We start from the raw sequence: 17,362 nt of genomic DNA, 5'->3' as shown, positions 1-17,362 counted from the left end.
GGGTTGTTATTTGGCTGAATGTCGTTTGGTTATTGGACCAGTCTCGATACACTCAGGACACAGTTGTACATGAAAAACCTCATCAGGATTGCAGTTTCTGAGATACTGACACCGGCTTGGTATCAGTATCTCAGAACACATGTTATGTTATTGGAAGAACGCTTCATTTCATGAAAAGGGTAGGTGCACCTGATAAATAGGCCACTCAGTATACATATGAGGTAATATCAGTAGCGCTGATACAGATTGCATTTTTCCCCTTGTCCTAACATATTAATGTGCCCAACATCCATATTTCGAAAAACGAAAGAAATTTTTAGATTGAAAAATCATTCCTAGAACTTCACTGGATTATGAATGATTTACTTTTCGCGTCTTTCTGCATCCTTGTTGCCTGATCATTCTGGCCAATGATCGCCACTGGTAATATTGCTCTCAAGATACTGTGTAACCTTTTTCCATAAACAGCCATACATTATACAGGCAGTTTTTCCTTTCAAACTTGGATCAAAAGTTTACCGATCAAATGAATTTGAGTAGTTTAAATTTAAAGCATGTTATTCATGATTCAAAATCATGCGAAAGTGATCGCAGTTGTGTTTCTAGGATATTTTCCCATCTTGTGAGCTGCCATTAAAACATTGAACTGTGACATTTTGACTTCGTGCATCTTGATAAAAGTAATAGCCACAGCTAGCTTGCTTCAAAGATCCATTCAGAATGCTGTAAAGGTAAAGAATTGAGTCTTTCTTTGTGACACTGTTCTCGAGCTCTCTAGCGCTAGCTCATCTTGCCAGCGGTCCTGTTTTCTCATTTTGTGTTGTCATGTGAGTGTCGTTACCTGTCAAACCCCCTTTTCCCTCCCGCTCTTATCTGGACCTGGTCGGTATTCACAACGATCATGGCTGTTGGGCAATTTAGATCACCGTTGAGGACCCGCTAGTCGACATTGTATTACCAAGCCATCGATCTATTGGGAGTGTGAGCAACATGGCTGTTCTATCGTCTCATCTCCGTCAATTGCCGTTATCTATCAACCGCAATTTACCCTCCTATTGCATCGATGCATACGACTCTGTGGGCTGAAAGTTTTTTTTTTATGTCTTTGCTTATTTTTTTAAAAATTTTATTTTATTTTTTGCAGCCTGTGGCGTTTGCTATCTTGTAGTCTGAGTTTTACAGATAGGGGATATCGTCGCCGGGCCCCAGGATACGTTAACATACCCTCGACACTTTGGAGACCTCGTAAGCCTCTAACGATAGTCAAGGAAACATGAATTAAATTCGCGCAACATAATTTACATTTGATGTTCTTCTAATTACTTTATGGTGTGCAAAAGTGGTAGAAGTGATTTTTCCTTACTCGGCAGCCTTCTGTCACCTGATTCGACGTAGCCCAATGAGGATTTCCTTATCGGAATGCTTATTGCGGAAATTTCAGAGGTAGGTGTAGTTGGTATAAGTTGTGGGACGCATTTCGTGCTCATATTTTCGCGTCAAGATCCGGTGTTGTTGAGTTGCTCTTGGTAAGTATCCGTGCACTCATTTTTTATCGTAATTACTATTGTGGAAGTTTTGATGGTTAGCGATAACTAACGTAGCACTATTTTTGACCGTTCAATGTCCACAACTTAGCCATGAAAGAAGTAAATATTTATTCGCTTCTTTTTCTTGCTGTGGGAGATTGTGTTTTTGGTGTCATCAATGTTTTATGTGTTTTGCGGTAGTAATGGGAAGATTTCATCAAGGCTCTTCCTGCCCATTTCTTCGATGTGATAGTCTCTTTGATGATAATGTTCTTATTTATACTCCGGCACGACCACCAGGTCAGTGGAGTTTACAAAAAAATCATCAATAGAAATGTTAATCGTATTTAGCAGTCACGGGCTTAAACCCCGGTCCACTCAAAGAACGTGCGCTACTGTACTCACGCACCTGGCTACGTTAGGTCAGGAGCGTGAGTGCTACGTTGGGAGGATATCAGATGCAAATAAAAAAAAATTTCTTCAGTTTTCGTTTGTTAAAATTGCTTCATCTGCGAAAATTACCTGTTTCAATTTTCATTTATAAAATTTTTTTTTTTTTTTTTTCGATTTTCTTTTACTAAAATTGTTTAATTCAGTTTTCGTTTGCTAAAATTGTTTACTTCAGTTTTCGTTTGCTAAAATTGCTTATTTCAATTTTTGTTTGCTAAAGTTGTTTACTTCAGTTTTCGTTTGCTACAATTATTTTTCAGTTATCGTTTGCGAAAATTGTTTATTTCAATTTTCGTTTTGTTCAAATTGTTTATTTAAATTTTCGTTTGCTAAAATTGTTCACTTCCATTTTCTTTTGCTAAAATTATTTCAATTATCGTTTTCTAAAATTGTTTATTTCAATTTTCGTTTTGCTAAAATCATTTAGTTCAGCTTTCGTCTCCTACAGTTATTTCTCAGTTATCGTTTGCTAAAATCGTTTATTTTTAGTTTTTAGTTCTAATCCAGCTATTGCTGCTCGGTTCATGAGTGAGTATTATCAAGCACGGGACTTATATCAAGCTAATAGTGTTTATTTCAAAAAAAAAAAAAAAAAAAAAAGAAAAGAAAAACAATTGTTTATTTCAACTTTCGTTTGCTAAAATTGTTTACTTCAGTTTTCGTTTGTTCAAATTGTTTATTTAAATTTTCGTCTGCTACAATTATTTTTCAGTTATCGTTTGCTAAAATTGTTTATTTTTAGTTTTTAGTTCTAATCCAGCTATTGCTGCTCGGTCCATATTATCAAGCACGGGACTTATATCAAGCTAATATTATTTATTTCAAAAAGAAAGAAAAAAATTGTTTATTTCAACTTTCGTTTGCTAAAATTGTTTACTTCAGTTTTCGTTTGCTAAAATTGTTTACTTCAGTTTTCGTTTGCTAAAATTGTTTACTTCAGTTTTCGTTTGCTACAGTTATTTTTCAGTTATCGTTTGCTAAAATTGTTTATTTTCAACTTTTCGTTTGCTAAAATTGTTTATTTTCAGTTTTTAGTTCGATTACAGCTGTTGCTGCTTGTCCATGAGTGAGCACTGGACCGTTGCATTCATCTACTAGCTGGCCACTCGGCTACGTCAGGCGCCACAATAAACGGAAATCACTTCAGTACTGTGACGTTTGACGTAGCCGAGTGATCAGGGGCGATAGTCGAGTGATCAGTAGAGTAGTACGCTCTTTGAGTGGACCGGGATTCAAGCTCATGACTGCTAAATACGATTACCGATTTATTTATTGTAAACTCCGTTGACCTGGTGGTCGTGCCAGAGTATAAACAACAGCATTTATTATTATTTTTTTTCATTCGCTAAAAAAATTGTTTATTTTCAGTTTTCGTTTGCTAATATTGTTTATTTTCAGTTTTTGTTTGCCTTATGGAAATAAACAGATGATAATAATAATAATATTGTTTATTTTCAGTTTTCGTATGCTAATATTGTTTATTTCAATTTTCGTTTGCTAAAATTGTTTATTTTCAATTTTCGTTTCAAAATTGTTTATTTGTTTTCGTTTGCTAAAATTATTTGTTTCAGTTATCGTTTGCTAAATTGTTTATTTTCAATTTTCGTTTGCTAAATTATTTATTTTCGATTTTCGTTTGCCAAAATTGTTTATTTTAGTTTTCGTTTACTAAAATTGTTTACTTTTTCTTGTTAAAGCGGCCTTAGATGCCAATGCCCACAAAACAACAGGTTGTTAAAACTGTTTCGATTTTCAATCATTAAAATTATATGCGTTTTCTTTTCTTTGTATTATAAAAATATAATGCATTTTATGTCGAATCATTCTAACCCTGAGTAATGCAAAATATACGGTACCTCATTATAAATTATGGCGACTCAACATATTTATTATTATTATTTTTTTGTTAGTTGTTGGCGCATCGGCTTCTGTGGCCATAATGCACCTCCAAAGGTTTTTGCACTACTCTGATCCAAGCCCGAGGCACTTTGCCCACCCGGCTAACCCGGTCGGTACATATTTTGTGGTAGCCCTCTCCATACTTCGTTTAATTTCTCACCATTTAAATTTTTTTTTTGCGATTGCTAACACCACGACACAGGATTCTACACCTGAACTGGGCAAAACAACATCAGCACTGGACCTTGGACGATTGGAGACGGGCCTCCTGGTCCGATGAGTCTCGATTCCAGTTATTTCTAGTAGATGGTCTGACAGAAACTGCACACAGTTATGCACCCTTCATGTCAACAAGGAACTGTTCAGGCAGGTGGACGGTCGGTAATGGTCCGGGACATGCTCAGCTAGCAGACGTTGGGACTTCTGGTACGTCTAGACACATCTCTGAAAGGTCCAGATTACTTGTCCATCCTTGCATCCCTTCATGGTCATCATGCACCCACAGGGCAATGGACTCCTCCAGTAGGACAATGCGCCTCCCCACAAAGCCGTGGTGACTAGAACATGGTTTAAACAGCATTCCGCAGATTCTACCACCATGGAATGGCTCTACGTTCACCGGACATGAACCTGGAGTATCTTTGGGATGCTGTGGAAAGGTCCTTTTGAGCTTTGGATCCTTCACCCAGGAATGCTATGGAATTATGTATCCTGGTGCAGCAAGCATGGATGGAAATACTTGTGGAACGCACTCGTGAACTAGTGGACTCAATGACTCGCCGTTTGACTGCCTTTATCCAGGTAAAAGGTGGGCCTACCCGTTTCCCGTTTTGTTCGTGCATAACAGTTGTTGATTTTTTTCCTTTTTTGTTACCAGTTTACTAAATATATAAATCGACTTATTACTGTTTTCTTATTATATTAATCAGAGCAGGAACGTTAAATACATGTCATATTTCAATTGTTATTAAAATCCAAAAATAAATAAGTAAAAGCATTACGAAAGCGTTGACAGCATACTACGATTGTATAATTTTATTAAAACGCAGAGCAGAAGTATGAACTGCATTTCAAGGACTGCTGACTACAAAGTATTACAAAACGTGGTATGAATATTACGTTGCGTGTTATGTGCAGTAAAGTAAAAAAATAATTTTTATTTGTTAAAGTGTGAATTAATCGGTAACAAGATAGTTAGTTACTTTTCACTTCTGTTAATCACAAAAAAAAAAAAAGGAAAAAAATTCAATTATAGAAATACAAATCTAACGCAATGCGTACAATATCTAACTTTTTAAAATAAATATTATCACACCTCTTGCTAAACCTCTTGTTAATAACCTCTTTTTTAATTTAAAAACATTTTTACAACAAAAAAATGGCAAAAAGTAACTACTTTTATGCGCGAACCTGAAAAATCTCGTTTCAGCGCATCCTCCAAATTGTCAGTTCATTCTTCCAATCAGCGCATCCAGCGCTTCATCTATAATATATGGTATATCGATAGCCTATGTTATACGCATGAAAAAAAATAAATAATAAATAATAAAAAGAACAATAAATAAATAAAAATAACAGTTACCAGATTTCTATAAGTCTGATTCTAAATAAAATTTCGGATAGCTGGACTAATCTTTTTTCTTGGAGTGTAATTATACAGCAACAAATTTCTAATTAGAAATTTGTTGCTGTATAATTGTGCATTATTTACTCATTACTTAAGATCTACTTTCCCCCTTAACCTTCACCTTTGCCCTTAACCTTTCCCTTAAGTGAAAGATCAAAGTTTATGGATGAGTAGCTGATTATGAGCCGTTGGTGAACTTGGAAACAAAGCGATGATGATCAGTTCAGCGGTTACGTTTTTCTTTATGTCCCCAACATCCTGAAATCTCTTTCCTTTGAGGACACTTTTCGCCTTGGGTAAGAGGAAGAAGTCTGCTGGTTGTAGATCGGAGTAGTATGGTGGATGCCATGCCTTCACAAGTGCGGAATGGGCGTGGGCATTGTTGTGCAATAAGAACTAGCTGCCTTTTTTTCGAAATTGTGACCTTACCCGGGAAATGCGATTCAATTAGTGTTTGAAATACAGTACCTGTACCTAGGACGCACCATTGACTCTTACTCCCCTTCACGTATGAATTCTCTATGAATCACACCCTGTAAGTCACAACATGATCTTGGACTTCTATAAACGAAACTTTTTTGGGCCTTGGTGAAGTCCATTACATGCTCTGACGCTTCGTCTCTGGGTCGTACTGAAACACCCAACTCATCTGCACAGACGATACAGTCGAGGAAATTAGGATTGTCTTGACAAGTCTGGATGAAATCTTCGCATAATGACACTCTTCGTTGCTTCTGCTCATCTGTGAGGCTGTGCGGCACAAATTTTGCACAGACTTTCCTTTTCCCTAAATCGTCGTGCAGAATTTGAAGAATTGCGCTCTTAGTCATATCCAACTCATCAGCCATCATTCTGGGGATCAATCGATGATCTCTTGCCAGAATTTCCAAACTTTTGCAACTCTGTCCTCATTTCGAGAGGTTCACGGACGCCAACCTCATGTGTCATCTCGAACGTACTCTCGTCCATCTTTGAACTGCTTATGCCTATATTTGTATCGCCATTTTCAATGATTCTGGATACTTATGTCGAAGAGAAAACCAACATTTTTCACAAGTAGTCTTGAAACGAGCACGTAATGCTTCATCAGAAGACAGGTCGATAAGATCTTCCTTTTGCTCAATGGTCATTTCGGGACATGAAGAAAAATTCAAAAGCAAAGGGATCACGAATCCAATGCAAATTTTTATCTGGAGATACATTAAGACTTTCGGAAAAATTCTTTCGGAACAAATAATATATTTGTTCCTTGTCCTTCTTCTTCTTCTTCCAGTCACATAGCTCCCTGAGGAGCTGTTGTGGCCACCAACAAATTCCTCCAACTGTATCGATCGTGTGCTATACGAGCAGCATCGCAAAGTGTCATGCCCAGAAGTTCACTGATCCCATCCTTCCTCCTAGTTGAAGGTCTTCCTCTGCCCATCTTCCCCTCGGTTTTTCCTTCCATTATATTCTTCAACAGAAAGTTTTTTTTTCTTATTATATGACCAAAAAACTTGAGTTTTCTTTTGTTGATGCTACGAAGAAGAATGTTAGGCCTGCCAATTTTATTCAATACCTGCTCATTTGTTCTTCGATCCAAGTAAGAAATGCGCAATATCCTCCTGTAACACCACATTTCAATGTCTCAATTCCCAGTCCTTGAAGACTTAAATTTAAATCATTAAGTTTTTCAAATATATCAACAAGTTAGGTAAGTTTTTTAAGCCATTTTTGATTTGTAGACAATTGGGCAAGGTTCTGATCGGTATCTGATAAAAACAATAAAACTTCATGTTTGAGGCCAAAAAGACGTCGCAACGTTTTACCACTGGACAACCACCTCACTTTCGTAGATAAAAGAAACGTTTCATAAGCGGATCCCATTTCATTAAATAGTGAAAAGTCTGTTATTTAAGCTTCTACTTTCAATGAAGTTGATCACACTTACTGCATCTTTCAAAACTTCTTGCAAATCAGTTTTCATTTCCTTCGTTACTGATGCTTCCCTATGTACAATGCAAAGTTATCTTCCGACCTGTCGTTCTTTGCAAAATAGGAAATCCCCCAAAATATCCCCGTCGTAACAGTATCCGACATATACAATAAGTTGGGCAAGGTTTGAAATATCTGTGGATTCATCTAACTGTATTGCAAAAATTGGACTTTCTCTCAACCGATTTAATAAATTGAATTTTATGTTGTCCGCCATAACTTTAATACGACGCGAGACTGTCTCTGGACAGAGGAATGGTTTTTAAATCGTTGCTCTACTTTTCTGCATGTATAATTGAAATCATTTTTATTGCAGCAAGGAGAATGCACCGAATTACGAAGCAGAATTGAGCTTTAACCGCACATTTGCACCAATGGCTTTTGGTCATTACAGTACAGGCAATTTGAGAATTTGTGCTGTAGGAAACAAGAATTAAGAGCTAAAGGGATTACCGTAAGGGATTAATTGAGTAGTACTTCTCAGCATTTCCATGACCCCTTTAATTTATCCCGCGACCCCTCTGGGGGTCGCGCCCCGCTGGACATTGGCACGCAAACTTATTTCGCACGCGACCACCTTTATTAAATACAAAATCGACGCAACCCCTCAATAAACCCTGAGGTAGGATGACCATATTTTTAGAGAAAATTGACATTTTATAAATTATGTAGTAGAAAATTTTATTTGAGTACTGAGAAAGGAATAAAAAATTATTTCCATTTTAATTTTTCCCAAGTAGTCTTTAAAAGAGCACGTAATGCTTCTTCAGACGACGTCGATAAGATCTTCCTTTTGCTCAATGGTAATCTCGGGACATGAAGAACTATCAAAAGCAAAGGGATCACGAATCCAATACAACTTTTTTTTTGGAGATACATTGAATCATTTGGAAAAATTCTTAATTAGCATTGTTAGGTGGGTGGCAATGATATCCCTAAATTGTAAAATGTCAATACCATAACAAAATCAGAAAAGCATGGGAACATTTCAGTATTATTAGGCTCAATTATTTTCCAAAGATTAGAAAAAAGATGTTGTAAAACTTTACCACTGGACAACCACCTCACACAAAAATTGGACTTTTTCTCAATCGATTTAATAAACTGACTTTTACGTTGTCCGCGATAACTGTAATACGTTGTGGGCTGTCTGTGGATAGAGGAATGGTATTTAAATTGTTGCTGTACTTTTCTCCATGCATAATTGAAATCATTTTTATTGCAGCAGGGAGAACAAGAGATTCAGCAATAGTATGTGATTTCAAATTTTTTCGTATTAAATATAAAACTTTCAACGATGCTCTTAAAGCTTTACAAGGAACTGCTGCATGTTTCTTCATGAAAGATTTCAGACCTTGTATGGCGTCGGGGTGTCTTTTGAGTAAGGATTCAGAATTTTTCATTAACTCTGAGTGTTTCATATGTAAGTGTCTTTTTAATTTAATAGGTTTCATGCTTTCATCAGCAACACTAAGTAAAGCCGTACTTCATAAATTCTTCTTGATATTTTCTATTCTTTTTCATTTGGAATATGATGGTCTCTACCAGAAATTGGTAGTTGTACTTCACTTGAAATAACGTTAGTGTCCAAATTTTCAAATGATACATTTCTTACCCTTTCAGCTTCTGAAATATCTGTAGCAACATCGTCACTCCTGGACCGTTTTGTTCTGATTACCCAATTGTCCATGGTAAAATATATATTTTTTTTCTTCTTAAAAACAAGGATAATATAAAAAGTATAAGAAGAATGAAAAACACTTCCAAGTTGACGTGAAAGCACATTTTTGAAAGCAATTTCAGAAATTTTTGCTATAGGAAGCTGGAATTAAGAGCTTAAGGATTACGGTTCAGCAATTGAGAAGTATTTATACATACTGAGAAGCCACACTAGTCAGCTGCTTTCTTTGTGTCCATAGCTAGTAAGCAAATTAAGGCGTATTACCACAAGGACAATAAGAAAGCCACGTGCATTACACGTGAAACCACCCTAAAAAATAAAGAGTGGCAATAGGGTTCATTCGTATCTCAGATTTCGTACGAGTCTCTACACCTACAGTATTGAAAAAGTAATTTTAACAACAGGTTTTTTAGTGTTTATGCACACAATAACTAATTTTATTTAAAAATTGCTGCCACCCCTCTGGGGGTCGCGCTCCATAGTTTGCGCACCACTGCCTTAGGGCATGTCCTTGGGAACGAGGGCGTCTGGTAACCCTACACTTGTACCTACCAGGTGAAATTTACTGAAAGTGTGGAAGACTCATTTCTGCGTAACAGGTGAAAATCCAGGGTAAAGGTAAATCATTATCTCCTAATTCTCTATTAGGGTGCTTAAAGTTGAACACAAGTTGCCCACGGCGTTGGGAATAACCCTTAATCTTTTCCACTGGCTAGAATACAAGAAAGCAGTTTGTTGACCAGCATGACTTCTTGGTACAGGATGTGGGAGAGGGGGGTTGTAAATGTATTACGGACAATACTAAACTAAAATATGGAATAGCAAGTGCTTAAAATACTAAATAGTTGTATTTAGGACAATACTAAATTGTTGAATTTTAATCCCTTTAGCTCTTAAGTCGTTCTTTCTTCAGTAACTGCTCTATTGCCTAAAGGCCAGATGTGCGAACTATGCATACTAAGGTTCCTCGAAATCCGTTATATGGTACTGTAATTTTATTCATTCTACTAATTGGACCACCCAGGGATTTCAGGATCTATATAGGCTGAGACTCGAAAACTAAAATTTAGTTTAATTTAGTAGTTGGTGTGCGTGTTAGTAGTTAGTTTATTTAGTAGTTGGTGTAAAGAGTGTCCACATTGAAGTAAATTTAGGTACGTATCTTTATCTTTGAAAGTAGTGTTGTAGTTTTGTAAATTTTGATTTATTAAAATTTATTAACCAAAGGATCATATTCAATGTATGTGGATATATAAGAAAATGTGTCAAACAATAGGACGTGTTGATAAGGAGTTAAAACAGAGTCCAAACAGAATTATTGGGGCCATGTTTAAAAAGAGTTATCAATTCAAATATTAGGTAACCTTGCCGAGCATTTAGAGATAGCAATGAAAATATGTATTCCCAACGTAAATGAAAATTTTTAAGTTGTTTGGGATATCTTAGTCAGTTTGTCATATTTTAAAAAATCATAGAAATATACGCAAATTGCTGACCTGGTGAAACAAATTACCTTTCATATAAAACCTGTGATGAGTTTATAAATTTAATGGCGATTAAGACAAAAGAAATTTTAATATGAATAGTAGGGTTCTAGGAGCATCAGCAACTAAGGCCATATTACTGTGTCTACTGTCTGCAAATTGCGTGTGTTCTAAGGTCGATTTTCTGTTTGGTTAGGGTTACCAGATCTAGAATTCAAAAACTAGGACATTTTTAGTTTTAAAAGCGAGGACATTTTCTTCTCTTCCCTTCTTAGCATTTATTCTTATTACAGCAGTTCTCCTCGACCTAACATCGAAGATTCATTCCCAATCTCCATCCACCAGTCGTATTATTTATACGACTGGTGGACTCTTCTATTTATAGCTGCCTTTACACCTTCTATCCACGTCCTTCTTGGTCTGCCTCGCTTTTTCCTTCTCCATGGCATCCATTCCATGGCTCCTCTGGGCAATCCGTTGTCCTCCATTTTCTTCACATGGCCAAACAACTCCAATCTCTTCCCTTCTATTTTATCAATGATAGTTTTTTGGATGTTCATTGTATTCCTTATCACGTCGCTTCTGACTTTTTCAGTCATGGATTTTCTTGCCGATCTTCGCCAAAAATCCATCTCAACAGCCAGTAGTTTATTATTTTGTCTCTCATTTAAGATCCAAGTCCAGCGAACATTTTAAAATTTTTATTTATTACTAAAAAAATTACAGTACATATTTATCATTACAGCCAGTCATTTTCAGTAAGTAATTATAAAATGTTTTCAGTCCATTTTTTTTTTTTTTTTTTCAGATTATGAGTAGCCAACAAACTCTACATTCACATTATGGACATTTTTAAAAGCAATTTTTAAAAGCTCGGAATTCTTTCATTGATTAAAATATTCAACCCACTTTCTATGGGCTAATAAGTTTTCCCAATTATCATCTTTCTTTTTTTCACAAACGAATTCCTCAAAACTCATAAATTGGTCAAATAATCTACAATAATCGATTTTCAATTAGACAAATGATGATGGTACAGTCCACTTGTGTAATTATGGGATAATACAGTCCATGTAATGCAACCAGCGTATTATTATTATTATTATTATTATTATTATTATTATTATTTTATTCTGTTGTATTGGCCGAAGGTGCAACGCACAGAATATTTAATGAAAATTCATTTTATGATGAGGCGATTTTTTTTTTTTTCAATTGCAAAAAACTAGGACGCAAGAGTAAAACCCGCAAGGACGTCTGGTAACCCTATGTTTGGTGGAAGAAAACCCCCCAACTTTCAGGGACAAAAAAAACCATACTACCCTTGCCTGAGACCGACTAACTCAGCCACATTATGAAAAAGGCCAGGCCCAAGTCATCGACGGGACACGAACTCAGGTCTTTTCCACCCGGTGTAGCAGGACGGCGGTCCTACGAAGGCAATTAATGATTTTCTTCTCAGGTCAAAAGAAGCTCGCTGTTACTGTGTTGTCTTAACTGCGAAAGAAATCTGGTGGAGGCAGTGATTTGGCAATTTAATTGCCACATCGTTTTTTCTTCGATTGATAACAGTTTTCATATCGTGCATTCTTCATCAGTAATCATTCTTCAGTGATGAATTTCCACTGTTAAATTTCACATCTTTTTACATACGCTGACGCAGGAAGCGAATACAGTCGTATAATTTGGGCCAGTGCTATAAAATGGTGACTTGAGTTTAGACATTCTGATTAAGCCAGAATGTCGTGTTCATGTAAGGAGAGCCTTTCTTTAATTTGAATCTAAAATTTCAATTGTCCGTAGCACCTAGTACGTGACAGTCAGAGCATACCTTAAGCCAACTGTAGTACATAAATGGACCTTCGAACTGTCTTCCTCATTGCAGATTGGTTAGACCTTTATGTACAAAGCTGTTAAACGTATTTTCTGTAAAGAGAATATTGTAACAAAAAACCTTTTGTCGTTTGTATGGAGTTTCGTTGGCGGTTCGAGCCGAGAAATAAGTGTGGTTATTTATAAGAATTATTGACCACCCCTGAACTACAAAGAGTAACCAATTTCAGAGCAGTTTTAAACAGAATAAAGTTTTTTGAGCCTTTCAAACTGCCGTTTTTATGTAAATAACCAATCAGCGCATCTGTTAATCGTGGTATAAATAAAGCTCTCAACTTTCATGCAGACGTTATGCTTTACGTCACACGTGACGTCATGCGGACGGCTTTCCGGAATTCCTTTGTGTCTCAATTTCCTGAATTTGTCAATCAGATCAACTTGGTCAAATAATTCTTCACTTTAAAATCAGTTTAAACATCAGGCTATCAGTTTTGATACTGGATGTCTCTAGTGAAATTTTTATTATGGAACTGAATAAAAACAACAGATTTATAACATTTCATTAATTTGTTCATGATTTATAATGGTGTAAGCTGCGATTGCCAAGTTTGCAATGCTCGAAGTCATCTTTGAGTATGGTATCTACACCAAAATTTCTTTTAAAGTCCTAAATAATAGTCCTAAAGTAATTCTTCCTCAAAATAAAGGAAAATGGCTGCACTAATTACGTCGTTTGGTAAGTACAGTGATCCATGGCATGGTATCTTTGAACCGGTTTTGCGGTACGATTAGCCAGTGTACTGTTGTCTGTTGCAAAAGTTATTTCGACCAGGCATGTAGGGCACCAAAGACACCAAAACATACCCCTAGTGGTTAATAGTGTACAAAATTGTCTAATTAGTGCGTTTTTCCTCACGACTGTAGGCATCAATTTAAACTAAGATCGACACTGGGCACACTTCTTCATTTAAATAGTCTCATCTCTCTGACGATCATGTTTTAATCTTTCCTGAGAGCGTCCTTAGCAAGTGTACCACGTCTGAAAGTTGCTTTTACTATGTCTTGTACGTGTAATGTGTTTTACGTGCTCTTTCCCCCCTTTTTTCTTTCTTTTTTTTTTACTTAAATATCCGCCTGTTTGGCCATTAACTGAACGCTTAGATTGCCGACAGTACAAGCCACTTTTTTGGTAATGAACTTAGGACATTAATTATTTTTAAAGGGAGTTCACATTTCATCTACCAGACTTTGCTTAAAAAGCCTGGAGCTCGTCTCTCGATAATAATGAATAAAATTAGCCTGTAACTGCTTAATAAACTCTTGTCATTATAATTCCTAATTTTCAGAACATGCTGATTGTATTTTGTTTTGCGATATCTATAATTGCCTTAAAAAAAAAAAAAAGAATTCGTACACATCTTAAAAGTCCAAGGTTCATTGCACTTACTATCAGTCAATTTGTTGCAAACTTCGAAACATCTTTGCCCTCTCTTACAAGAGGGGCAAAGATGATTCATAATAAATCATATTAGAGAAAAGCTTATAAAGCTGTTTTGTGTGTGCGCATGACAGTGCAACTTTGAGCAAAAAGCAATTTTAACAGCAGTATAAATAAATAAAAATTGAATGGTAGGCCTTTTTTTTTGTCCAGAAATTGCGTTAAGTATTTGTTTTAAATTAAACAGTATTTTAATTTAAATGTCTGAATACAGGTTATTTTTATTTATTTTTAAATTTTATTTGAAAAATACTCAAATTGTAACCAAAGTTTATCGTTCCATTCTATCCACTGTTTGTGTATTTTACTTTGGCAAATTGCCAAATACTAACAGACAGTCGTTTGGAGAGAAGGCATATCAAGAGCAGCAGATATTAAAGCCTAGGTATATAATAGTCGCTTAACGCCACCTATAAAGTTACAAAACTTTATTTATTTGTTATGGCGTTTGTTTGGTTGTAAATATGTTAGCGCTTTTATTTATTATTTACTTGCTTTTTGCTCCTATAAAACTTCCTTTATTTTTATTATCAAACAAGAAACTAGCGTAAAGGATTTCTTCGGGGAATAGAATTCTAGTTGAAAATAATTTCCCCATAAAATTCGTTTGGGGAAATGACTCAATAAAATGAATATTACAAAAGTTTAAGGGATAATTATATAGTATTGGCAAGTTGATAATTAAAAAAATTTTTTTTTTCTGTCAGAAAATTAAATTAAATTGTGCAGAATCTAACCAGAGGGTTTATTCAGAGAATAAAATTCTTGTTGAAAATAATTTTCCAATAAAATCGCTCGAGGGAATAAGAACCCCATAAAAATGCAATATTGCAAAGATTTAAAGTATAATTATGTGGTGTTGATAATTGTAGACTTTGTTTTTTTTTTTGGCTATCAAGAAATTTAATTAAAATTATACAGTAACCGAATGGAGTATTCCCGTTTCGATTTTAATGGGCAAGAATTGTGGCTTTATAGAATTTCCAGTCCCGTGCATCAAATCAGTCGACTTCCTCCATACTCGATTGCTTCCAAACTGAGTTGTGTGCTGTCAACATTCGTGTGAGCGAGAAATATTTTTCCGTCACCTATACGTGGCTAAATCTGATATTTTTATCAGAGTAGACTGCAAGTTGGCCAGTTGATACCGGCACTCTCTTTCTCTCCTTCCTAGACCGCATACGTGTTTGTTCAATGAAGCACAGGAGTGGAATCGGCAGAATGAGGAAAAGTGTTGGGAACATTTTCTGAGAAAGCCTTCTTTTATGTCTTTGATTCTCGATTGGGCAGCTGCCGTGTGCCAGCTCTCGCTCTAGTAAAGGAGAATAATTGAAATATATTGTCTGAAATAAAATCGTAGTTCTGTATTTTTCCCAACTCCAAGAAGCAAGTGTCACATTTTAGAAAGTCTCCATTGCTAGCGTCGCCAAAGTGAAACGCAATATGTTAAAGCATTTCAGTCCAAAAAAAATTTGCAATAGAATGTATTGGAAACGGTTTTGTTTCAAACCTGGAAACAGTATTTTGAATTCCACTTTGAATCAATTTAAATCTCAAAATAACGAAGACTGCAATGAGTAATCTAATAATTTTTGTTATCGTTTATTTATTAGTTTATTATTATCAATAATAGTAACCGGAAATAACAACCAACCCACGCTCCCTCGTTGTTATAAAAGGGTTTTAGCAGCATCAGCGTATTGTCTGTAAATTGCATATATTCCTGTGGTCGATTTTATATTTTTCTGGACGAAAAACACGAATTTCCGGGAGGAAAAACCGTGGTACCCTCTCCTGAGGACCAACTAACTCAACCACTTTATGAAAAAGAAAAATACCCATAAACATTCCTCATATCATTCGCGGGACTCCGACTAAAGTCCTTTCCACCCGGTTTTGGGAGGACAACGATTCTACTAACTGTGCTACCCACGAGAGCGTTAAGATCATAATATAATGTGAACTTACACTTCGTTTTGTTCACAGGAATCTAAAGAGCTCGGGTTCGATCCAAAATTATTTTGGTTTTTAAAAATTGAGTTTTTAATGCAAGGCACTGGAGTGTTTACGAATTTGTTTCCTAAAATGAGACAGACTGTTTCTTATGTTTAGAATTCAAGGAAGAAAGATAGAAGCATATACTCGTATAAGAAAAATGCTTTGAAATCGAACCTTTAGTTTAACTTTGGTGAAACAGAAAATATTTTAATGAATGTTCCTCCAAGGCTGGCCTAGGCTTACTTCATGATAAGAAGGCGCATATTCTATATCTTGTTGGTGAAGAGAAGAAACAACAAAATGTTCGTTGTGCAGAAAACAAAGGGTGTAGGGCATAAGGTTTCCGGGATTTTTTTTTTTTTTTTTGCCCAAAGAATTCATCTACCAGAAGGTGACCTATCATAGACAGTGCTAGTCACATGAGAGATGCGATCTGAAGAAAATTACTAGAAAAAAATGGGTTCTATATGCAAAAAGATTCATCTCCATTCTAGCCCATTTTGTTTAAACGGTGCCTAGGCTCGTTTAGCATTTTTTTTAAAATGAAAACCCCAAACAGAAAAGGCATTAGAACCTGTAACACTTAGTGCCGTGCGTGGGTTGGAGATTGAGAAGATGAAAGAAGATAGTTATTGACATTACACTTGAATTTCTGTAGATTATAATTTTCACAATTGCTAAAGTTCTTTTCATTCAAGGCTGTAGTTGCCGATTCCACCTGAAAAATATCAATTATTAGTCGTTGGATAGGTACAAGCAACAATTGGGATCTTAAAATTAATCAAAAATATAATTTTTAGTTTCTGGAAATGGGACTGTGAGAATTCACTTTTCCAACTGTCATATTCTGATGGAGTTTTGATGCATACCTTCACCAATCCAGTTGGTCTAATTTATTTATTCAATATTCGAAATCATCGTTTCGTCTCTGGACATTAAAGCTAGCGACCTCTATATCACAGACGTCTATATTAAGAGAATAATAAGAATATATAGTAATAATTCATGATTTGTATATTTAGTAAACTGATAACAAAATGAGGTTTTAATCCTGCAATTAAAAATCAGCTTTAGAACACAACTTATAGACAGAACTTGCTGGCACTTTACGGCTTGAGGTTCCTTGGTGCTGATTGAATTCCTCTTCCCCTTAAGTGCAGGTTCGAATCCCGGCTGTTTTTCTAGGGGCGATATAACGATTATGATATATGTGATTGATTTGTTCAATCAGTATAATAAAACACAGTATTTGTTCCAATTTGCTCATGCTAGCGAGGGTCTGCATCCATCACTGCTCAAGTGACTGCAAAGGTTGATTATTGAGGTGGTAGTGGATTTTACCAGTCAGTTGAATACTTTCTTGAAGCCATCTTAAGGATTCAAATAATACGT

Source organism: Mastigoproctus giganteus, chromosome 6 (genome assembly GCF_048544385.1).
Source record: "Mastigoproctus giganteus isolate SK-2022 chromosome 6, ASM4854438v1, whole genome shotgun sequence".
Lineage (NCBI taxonomy): Eukaryota > Metazoa > Arthropoda > Arachnida > Uropygi > Thelyphonidae > Mastigoproctus > Mastigoproctus giganteus.
Note: the sequence above shows the minus strand (reverse complement) of the source record.